A 10,000-nucleotide genomic window follows, 5' to 3' on the forward strand; every position below is an offset into this window, starting at 1 on the left:
AGTAATTCTATCTCTGGAAGTGGAGTCCAAAGAGATGAGTTTTCAGTCTGAAGAAGATGTGTAAGCTTTCTGCTGTCCTGATTTCAATGGGGAGCTCATTCCACCATTTTGGAGCCAGGATAGCAAACCCACGTGTTTCTGCTGAGGGGAACTTGGGTCCCCCTCGCAGTGCGGAGTGCACGTGCTGGGGTGTACGGTTTAACCATGTCCTGGATGTAGGAAGGGCCAGATCCATTCACAGCATGGTACGCAAGTACCAGAGTCTTGAAGTGGATCAATCTAATATGAAACACCTCCAAGGCTTCAGGAGGAAACCGGCTAGAGGGTCCTGCAGCGCTTTGGGACGTCTTCAAATCACTCCTTTATTCTGAACTCCATGTGAGCTCCATGCGTCCTCCATGTGAGCTCCATGCGTCCTCCACTAGTCCTCCATGCATCCTCCATGCGTCCTCCATGCGTCCTCCATGCGTCCTCCATGCATCCTCCTTGCGTCCTCCATGTGTCCTCCATGTGTCCTCAATGCGTCCTCCATGTGTCCTCCATGCGTCCTCCATGTGTCCTCCATGCGTCCTCCATGTGTCCTCCATGCGTCCTCCATGCGTCCTCCATGTGTCCTCCATGCGTCCTCCATGTGTCCTCCATGCGTCCTCCATGCGTCCTCCTTGCATCCTCCATGCGTCCTCCTTGCGTCCTCCATGTTTCCTCCATGCGTCCTCCATGCGTCCTCCATGCGTCCTCCATGCATCCTCCATGAGTCCTCCATGCATCCTCCATGCATCCTCCATGCGTCCTCCTTGCATCCTCCATGCGTCCTCCTTGTGTCCTCCATGCGTCCTCCATGCATGCTCCATGCATCCTCCATGGTCCTCCATGCGTCCTCCTTGTGTCCTCCATGTGTCCTCCATGCGTCCTCCATGTGTCCTCCATGCGTCCTCCATGCGTCCTCTGGGTTTCTAAAGCAGAGAAGCAGAGCGATGTGAAACAGGAAGGACTAAGTTCGTAAAGCGTGAACACCTGATGGACACTCAGGCCTCGGATCAGAGCGGCTTCCTCCTGGCGTATTGAAGTATGTGAGGAATGGGATATTAAACATTACATACAGATATAAGGGAACATGCACAGAGTGATTGTGAGTAAAGGCGAGCAGGTGCAGACCCCTCTCTGGAGGGCACACAGGTAACGCAGGAGGAAAACAGATTCCCGTCCAGATGAGAAACAGCGAGCGGCGCTAAATGAGTGTAAACACATTCGAGAGGATGTATGCTCCTCTGAAGCATGCAGGCCCAATGCATTGTGGGACGTGAGAGCGGGGGGGTAATGAGCCTGCAGAGATGGAATCCTGTTTGTGTTTTTATACCTGCACCTTTCTGAAGCCTCCGTAGGGTCTCAGAATACATAACACATCTAAACTATATAAGAACTGGATTAATGCTCTCGATGCTTCTGGTGTTAGGCTCCGCCCCCTCTCTCCCCTTTCAGCGCCTCCTCATCGTCTCACAGCCTCCTGCTCTCCTCGTACCTCACCTCATGCTACCAGAGAAACAGAGCGATGTGAAACAGGAAGTAGAGAGTTATTAGAGTAGACGGGCTGTTCGGCTTCAGGAGCTCGTGACACGTTTCGTGATCCGTCTCCAAATCACTTTATTTCTAGAAATCTTGTTCATTTTTCTCGTTACGAGTGAAAACACACGTTTCTGCAGCTTCTGTGTAAAAACTCACGCTGCGCCCCGCCGCCTCTGATGCTGCAAGTCTGCCGTCAAGGAATGAGCTTAACATGTTACCCTCCCTCCTTTATCTCCCCCTCTCCCTCCTTTATCTCCTCTCTCCCTCTCTTTATCTCCCCCTCTCCCTCCCTTTATCTCCCCCTCTCCCTCCCTTTATCTCCCCCTCTCCCTCCCTTTATCTCCCCTTTCCCTCCCTTTATCTCCCCCTCTCCCTCCCTTTATCTCCCCCTCTCCCTCCTTTATCTCCCCCTCTCCCTCCTTTATCTCCCCCTCTCCCTCCCTTTATCTCCCCCTCTCCCTCCCTTTATCTCCGCCTCTCCCTCCCTTATCTCCCCCTCTCCCTCCCTGTATCTCCCCCTCTCCCTCCCTTTATCTCCCCCTCTCCCGCCCTTTATCTCCCCTTTCCCTCCCTTTATCTCCCCCTCTCCCTCTCTTTATCTCCCCCTCTCCCCCCCCTTTATCCCCCCTTTCCCTCCCTTTATCTCCCTCTCTCCCTCTCTTTATCTCCCCCTCGCCCTCCCTTTATCTCCTCCTCTCCCTCTCTTTATCTCCCCCTCTCCCCCCTCCTTTATCCCCCCTTTCCCTCCCTTTATCTCCCTCTCTCCCTCTCTTTATCTCCCCCTCTCCCTCCGTTTATCTCCTCCTCTCCCTCTCTTTATCTCCCCCTCTCCCGCCCTTTATCTCCCCTTTCCCTCCGTTTATCTCCCCCTCTCCCTCTCTTTATCTCCCCCTCTCCCCCCCCTTTATCCCCCCTTTCCCTCCCTTTATCTCCCTCTCTCCCTCTCTTTATCTCCCCCTCGCCCTCCCTTTATCTCCTCCTCTCCCTCTCTTTATCTCCCCCTCTCCCCCCTCCTTTATCCCCCCTTTCCCTCCCTTTATCTCCCTCTCTCCCTCTCTTTATCTCCCTCTCTCCCTCTCTTTATCTCCCCCTCTCCCTCCCTTTATCTCCTCCTCTCCCTGTCTTTATCTCCCCCTCTCCCCCCCCTTTATCCCCCCTTTCCCTCCCTTTATCTCCCCCTCTCCCTCTCTTTATCTCCCCCTCTCCCTCCCTTTATCTCCTCCTCTCCCTCTCTTTATCTCCCCCTCTCCCTCCCTTTATCACCTCCTCTCCCTCTCTTTATCTCCCCATCTCCCCCTCCCTTTATCACCTCCTCTCCCTCTCTTTATCTCCCCATCTCCCCCTCCCTTTATCTCCCCCTCTCCCTCCCTTTCCCTACCCCTCTCCCCCCCTCACAGTCACTTAGTCTCTAATAACAGAGCGCCGCCATCAGCAGGACGCCAACCAACCGTTTGATCACTTTCACAGGGAGGGCCATAAATACTTGATTAAATATATAAAGAAACCCCCTCCCTCCCTCCCTCCCTCTCCTCTCTCACCTCTGAATTATCTCCCCCTCTCCTCCCTCTCTGATTTATAAGAACACATCAGACAGCAGGAGAAAAGGAGGAGAATCAATACGAATTACGATGGAGAAAGTGCCGCTGATGCCTGGAATTGCAGCATATGTTTACACTAAATCAGGCAATCTGTCTTCATATGGGCGGTGTAATGGAGGGGGGGGAGGGGGGCGGGGGGGTCAGGGTGCCGCTCTCCAATTACCGTCTGTTTGCAGGCAGGGAGCGTATTGATTGGCTGGCAGGAGGACGGGGGGGTGGAGGCAGCCAATGAGGCGCTGGGGTCAAAGTGTGGAGGGGTTTCAGAGGTTCGTTAGAAGCCTCTGGGTTTTACTCTGCGCGCATCTTGGTGTTCAGAGGGTTGCCGGTTCGATTCCCAGCAGGAAGCACGGGAAGTTATTCTGTGGTGACCTTTTTTAATGCCTGGATCAATGAAATTTATACAGAATATTTCCATATATTTTAGAGTCTGTGAATCATTTTACACACATTTCCCCCAAAATGCCTCTTCAGTAAACAGAAGGAGAATCAGGAAGACGAGACACGGTGAAGCAAATATCAATATTAAACTAAATACGTGTTGCTACGGCGCACTTCATTAAACCCTCCATCTGGGACCTCCTACTGTCCATCTGGGACCTCCTGTCCTCCATCTGGGACCTCCTGTCCTCCATCTGGGACCTCCTACTGTCCATCTGGGACCTCCTACTGTCCATCTGGGACCTCCTACCCTCCATCTGGGACCTCCTGTCCTCCATCTGGGACCTCCTACCGTCCATCTGGGACCTCCTACTGTCCATCTGGGACCTCCTGTCCTCCATCTGGGACCTCCTACCGTCCATCTGGGACCTCCTACTGTCCATCTGGGACCTCCTGTCCTCCATCTGGGACCTCCTGTCCTCCATCTGGGACCTCCTACCGTCCATCTGGGACCTCCTGTCCTCCATCTCCTGTCCTCCGTCTGGGACCTCCTGTCCTCCATCTGGGACCTCCTGTCCTCCATCTGGGACCTCCTGTCCTCCATCTGGGACCTCCTACCGTCCATCTGGGACCTCCTGTCCTCCATCTGGGACCTCCTACCGTCCATCTGGGACCTCCTACCGTCCATCTGGGACCTCCTGTCCTCCATCTGGGACCTCCTGTCCTCCGTCATGTCCGAAGAGAGCAGAGTGCAGACGCGTCTTCACTTTAAGGCCACACTCCAGGGCGTCGTCATGGATGCCCATGTGATGCAGAATCTTAGCTCTCATGTTGAGCACCATGGCAACGTGGCTCGTCTTCACTTCTAACATCATCACTCTATCATCACTCCATCATCACTCCATCATCACTCTTTATGGAAGTATTCTTTAAAAACCTTGATTTATCCAGGTATAAAAACACCTTTCATTTGACACGTCTTATAATCCCTCCTTTATTCTGAGCCATGCGTCCTTTGGGGTTCAAGCAGAGAAACAGAGCGATGTGAAACAGGAAGTAAAGAGAGAACACAAATCTGATGAATACAAACCATCAGACGCTCTGTTTCCTAACCCAGCTGAGGGGGGAGGGTCCTGCAGCGTGCTGGGACTGTTCATACGTCTTGAACTCACCTGAACCTGCACGGCATGCGTCCTCTCGGGTTTCTAAGCAGAGGATGTGAAACAGGAAGACACAGTAAATAAAGTCCAACAATCTGATGAATATCAAACATCAGACGCTCTGTTTCCTCCTGACGGCCAAGAGTTAAACGTCTCTGAGTGTAAATGGCTTTTTTATTCAATTGCAGCATTTCCCATAGTGCCTTTCACTTGTTTTGTGAGCAGTGAGAGCGTCTGGAGGCCGGTTCCTGCTGATGTGCCGCTCTGCCTCCTCACAAAGAGCCTCTCTGGGACCCACAATGAGATCTGAGAGATTCACTTTCTGTTCCTGTCGGCCAGAAACAAACATGGCAGCCAAACCTCGGAGGGCGCCACGTCAAAATAAAACCCCCTTCACCTCCATCTCGCATCCTGAAAGCCTTTCGTCTCCGCCGCCACTCGACAAATTTGATTTAGCAGCTCGCGCCCGTTCCCGGGGAAAAGAAAACAAATATTGTTATAATGGTAATAACATCTATTTGGGCGACAAACGGCGGCGAGGCTGTTTGAAAGAGACCCCTCTTCGTCGCCCGTATATATAAAGCGACCTTATTCTTATTCATGAAAGCCACGGTTATGCATATTAGCGCAAACTAGCTATTCTACTCAGCGGCATTTGGACTGTCAATCATCCTTACAGAGTACAAGAGCCTCGCTGACAAAAGCCCGGGCCGAGCAACGCTGACAAATTGTCCCCAAAGTCAAATTTGACAGCCTTTTATGATTAATGGGCTTGATTATTGGAGAAGTGTCTCCCCGAACTCATTTCCGGGTGTTTCTCCCAGCGATGGGAGAGCAGCCGGAGGAGGTGAAGGGAAGGAGAGGAGAGAAAGGAGAAAGGCTGGATTGAATTAGCGGTGAAAAGGATGGAGAGTGAGGTCTCACGGTTAATAAAGAGAGTGGAGCTGAAGATCAGCGAGAGGTCGAGGGAAACTTCACACTTCCTGGTTTCCTTCTCTTCATTTCTGTCACAAATATTGTCCTTAAAAAACCTCCTTTTTCTTCAAAAAATGCTGTGAAAATATTGCTTTTTTTCTACCTTGCTGCAGATGGGTTAATTAGCTCGTTAACGTTCATCAGGTGTGTTAACGAGCTGTTGTTATATGATCAGCGAGAGGTCGAGGTACACTTACTCAAACATTGAGTCAGATGTCCTTTGCTTCTTCTCTCCATTTCTGTCACAAATCTGGGACTCAAAATATCGCATGTTTTCAACCTTTCTTCAAATTGATCAATTAACTAATCAACGTTCATCAGGTGTGTTAACGAGCTGATTCGTTATAACCATGTATATGATCCAATCAACGGTATCAACCTGAGATGACCCACAGAAGAAAATCTTAAAGAGGCGCTATTCTTCTTCTGTGGTGTCCCCTCTCCTGTATGTTTGAGTGCATGTCAATGGTCTGCAGAAGCTAAAATCTCTCTCTCTCTCTCTCTCTCTCTCTCTCTCTCTCTCTCTCTCTCTCTCTCTCTAGCCCTGAACGAGCCCACCATTGACTACGGCTTCCAGAGGTTACAGAAGGTCATCCCCCGTCACCCTGGAGACCCCGAGAGGTTACCTAAGGTCAGTCCAAGGTCACTCTGCAGGGTGAAGGTCACCTTCTGCAGGTACGACCCACAATGCACCTGTCCGTCAGCGCTGTGGGAGACTTAATCAGGTTCTCTTCTCAAACCTGGAGACTTGTGTGTGTGTGTGTGTGTGTGTGTGTGTGTGTGTGTGTGTGTGTGTGTGTGTGTGTGTGTGTGTGTGTGTGTGTGTGTGTGTTCTGTTTTGTATCACAGGACACTGAATTGATCTAGCTTTGTTTAGCTGGTACAGAGCATCAGGTGGTGAGTTGCATTATGGGTAGAGCGATTGTTTACTTCAAGAGAAACCAGGAGGAAAAACACAGCTGATTTTGTCTGTTTGAAAATGGTTAGCTTAGCTTAGCACAAAGACTGGAAGCCGAGGGAAACTGTGAGCCTAGCTTAGCACAAAGACTGGAAGCAGAGGGAAACTACCTGCATACCTGAACCCTACCGATTTGGGCGGGAGTCTACCGCTTTTGACGTGTTTCTACCGCCTACCGACTTAGCTGGCTTTCCATACCGATTTCCAATCTTCCCAAACTATAACAAATAAAAAAGACACTCCATAGACACTGGACTCCACTTTTGGCGTACACCGTTTGCAGCGTGTCTGTGATCGCATCATACAAACAGTCCTCTTCAACCCCGGGGCTGATGGGTAATCACTCCCAAATGAGTTTAGTGGAACAGAGACGAGGCATTTGAGTCCTGCAGGATTTCCCCGTTAATATCAGTGTCTCGAAAACACATGTTGGCGACTGAAAGACATCCAGTGTTTGGGCTTTTCCTGAAGCATTTTCCAGAACAGACATGTCGTTGATGTCACTGTTTACCAAACGACCACTTTGTCTGGAAAATGCATAAAATGATGCAATATATGTTAAATACATGGTTCATACATGTCATTACTGGGTTCCATTTCTTGTGATTACCTAAATTGGGCGTGCACATTTGCCGCGTGCAAACCCACCTCTTTTGGATTTGGAAAGGTTGGCATGTGTGTGATTGTTTTAATGAAGTGAAGACGCGACGTGCTTTGTGGCTACAGAAGTAAACCGTGTGCAAAAACACAGATTCATTTCAAAAGAATCTTAACGTCTTTAAATTCTCCATTTAGACTGAGAATAATGTTTCCCAGAAGCTATAGGTGAGTCCAGGCTGGTGTCCGGCTCACTTAGAGTCTCTGCAGGTGGCTTTTTCTTTACATCTGCGGTTAAAATGAAGTGAAAGGCGCCGCCTGGAAGAAAGGTCCTGTTTATTAGAAATGAATTACTGGGAAACAGTGAAGAAGAGTGTGTGTGATCTGCTGTTAGGGGTGAGGAAAACACACGGGGAGCTGCTGGGAGATCTGTGTAGGGAAACATCAGGAGTGAAATGTGCCTGTTTTCAATATCCACACGCACACAAACACACACACACACACACACACACACACACACACACACACACACACACACACACACACACACACACACACACACCCTGTTAGTATGAAGACATTCTGCTGGGTTCCTGGCGGCGGCAGATGGACTCTGACACTCGAAAACAGCTGCCAAATTGAAACCATTTATCAAAATCTGACACGGGAGATCCAGGCGCAGAAAGGCAGTTTGTGGTTAAAGTGACGCTAACAGAGAGTCCGGCCTCGGCCCATAGGTATTCATTTATTCAAAGAAAACTCAATGAGAGACCGGCTGCCGGAGAGCCGAGGGTTAAACCTGCTGTCACTTCCTGTTAGATAACCTGCTGTCACTTCCTGTTAGATTTCACCTCCGAAACACAGGGGGGAGAGGCTGTTAGCTTAGCTTTAGCTTCACTGCATTCACACAGCAGCAGATACAGGAGGCGTTCAGGTGACATGAGGATATATCAATCATATCAAGTGAACGTGTACTAAGATGAATACAAAAATAAAGTGTAGTTAATAAACCTGGGAGTAAATACACATTTAAAATTAAATAAAGTGAAGAAACTTGAGAAAAATTGTAAGAATTAAATACAGCAAAGATATATGAAAATAAACAGAACTATTTAAAATGAAGCTGTTAGCTTAGCTTTAGTATCACTTTATGAGATACAATTAGATATAACAATTCAAATGGAGGCGGGTTCAAGCGAGTGATTGGTTAGCTTAGCACAGAGGCCGGGAGAAGAGGGAAACAGTTAGCCTAGCTTAGCACAAAGACTGGAAGCAGGGGGAAACTGTTAGCCTAGCTTAGCACAAAGACTGGAAGCAGGGGGAAACTGTTAGCCTAGCTTAGCACAAAGACTGGAAGCAGGGGGAAACTGTTAGCCTAGCTTAGCACAAAGACTGGAAGCAGGGGGAAACTGTTAGCCTAGCTTAGCACAAAGACTGGAAGCAGGGGGAAACTGTTAGCCTAGCTTAGCACAAAGACTGGAAGCAGGGGGAAACTGTTAGCCTAGCTTAGCACAAAGACTAGAAGCAGGAGGAAACAGTTAGCCTAGCTTAGCACAAAGACTAGAAGCAGGGGGAAACTGTTAGCCTAGCTTAGCACGAAGACTAGAAGCAGGAGGAAACAGTTAGCCTAGCTTAGCACAAAGACTAGAAGCAGGGGGAAACAGTTAGGCTAGCTTAGCACAAAGACTGGAAGCAGGGGGAAACAGTTAGGCTAGCTTAGCACAAAGGCTGGAAGCAGGGGGAAACTGTTAGCCTAGCTTAGCACAAAAACTGGAAGCAGGGGGAAACTGTTAGCCTAGCTTAGCACAAAGACTAGAAGCAGGGGGAAACTGTTAGCCTAGCTTAGCACAAAGACTGGAAGCAGGGGGAAACTGTTAGCCTAGCTTAGCACAAAGACTGGAAGCAGGGGGAAACTGTTAGCCTAGCTTAGCACAAAAACTGGAAGCAGGGGGAAACAGTTAGGCTAGCTTAGCACAAAGACTGGAAGCAGGGGGAAACTGTTAGCCTAGCTTAGCACAAAGACTGGAAGCAGGGGGAAACAGTTAGGCTAGCTTAGCACAAAGACTGGAAGCAGGGGGAAACAGTTAGGCTAGCTTAGCACAAAGACTGGAAGCAGGGGGAAACTGTTAGCCTAGCTTAGCACAAAGACTGGAAGCAGGAGGAAACTGTTAGCCTAGCTTAGCACAAAGACTAGAAGCAGGGGGAAACTGTTAGGCTAGCTTAGCACAAAGACTGGAAGCAGGGGGAAACAGTTAGGCTAGCTTAGCACAAAGACTAGAAGCAGGAGGAAACAGTTAGCCTAGCTTAGCACAAAGACTAGAAGCAGGGGGAAACAGTTAGGCTAGCTTAGCACAAAGACTGGAAGCAGGGGGAAACAGTTAGGCTAGCTTAGCACAAAGACTGGAAGCAGGGGGAAACAGTTAGGCTAGCTTAGCACAAAGACTAGAAGCAGGAGGAAACAGTTAGCCTAGCTTAGCACAAAGACTAGAAGCAGGGGGAAACAGTTAGGCTAGCTTAGCACAAAGACTGGAAGCAGGGGGAAACAGTTAGGCTAGCTTAGCACAAAGACTGGAAGCAGGGGGAAACTGTTAGCCTAGCTTAGCACAAAAACTGGAAGCAGGGGGAAACAGTTAGGCTAGCTTAGCACAAAGACTGGAAGCAGGGGGAAACAGTTAGGCTAGCTTAGCACAAAGACTGGAAGCAGGGGGAAACAGTTAGGCTAGCTTAGCACAAAAACTGGAAGCAGGGGAAACAGTTAGGCTAGCTTAGCA

The 10,000-nt window shown here is 49.5% G+C and overlaps 1 pseudogene across 1 annotated transcript in view; it reads left to right on the top strand.

Moving 5' to 3' along the window:
• LOC307031184 (transcription factor COE3-like) overlaps positions 1 to 10,000 on the top strand; it is a 64,413-nt pseudogene that overhangs the window by 23,651 nt on the left and 30,762 nt on the right. The window contains exon 5 of the transcript XR_013810634.1: positions 6,217 to 6,305. The product of XR_013810634.1 is annotated as a transcription factor COE3-like (transcript). The remainder of the gene's footprint in view (positions 1 to 6,216; positions 6,306 to 10,000) is intronic.

Source organism: Notothenia rossii (assembly GCF_949606895.1).
Source record: "Notothenia rossii genome assembly, chromosome: 3".
Lineage (NCBI taxonomy): Eukaryota > Metazoa > Chordata > Actinopteri > Perciformes > Nototheniidae > Notothenia > Notothenia rossii.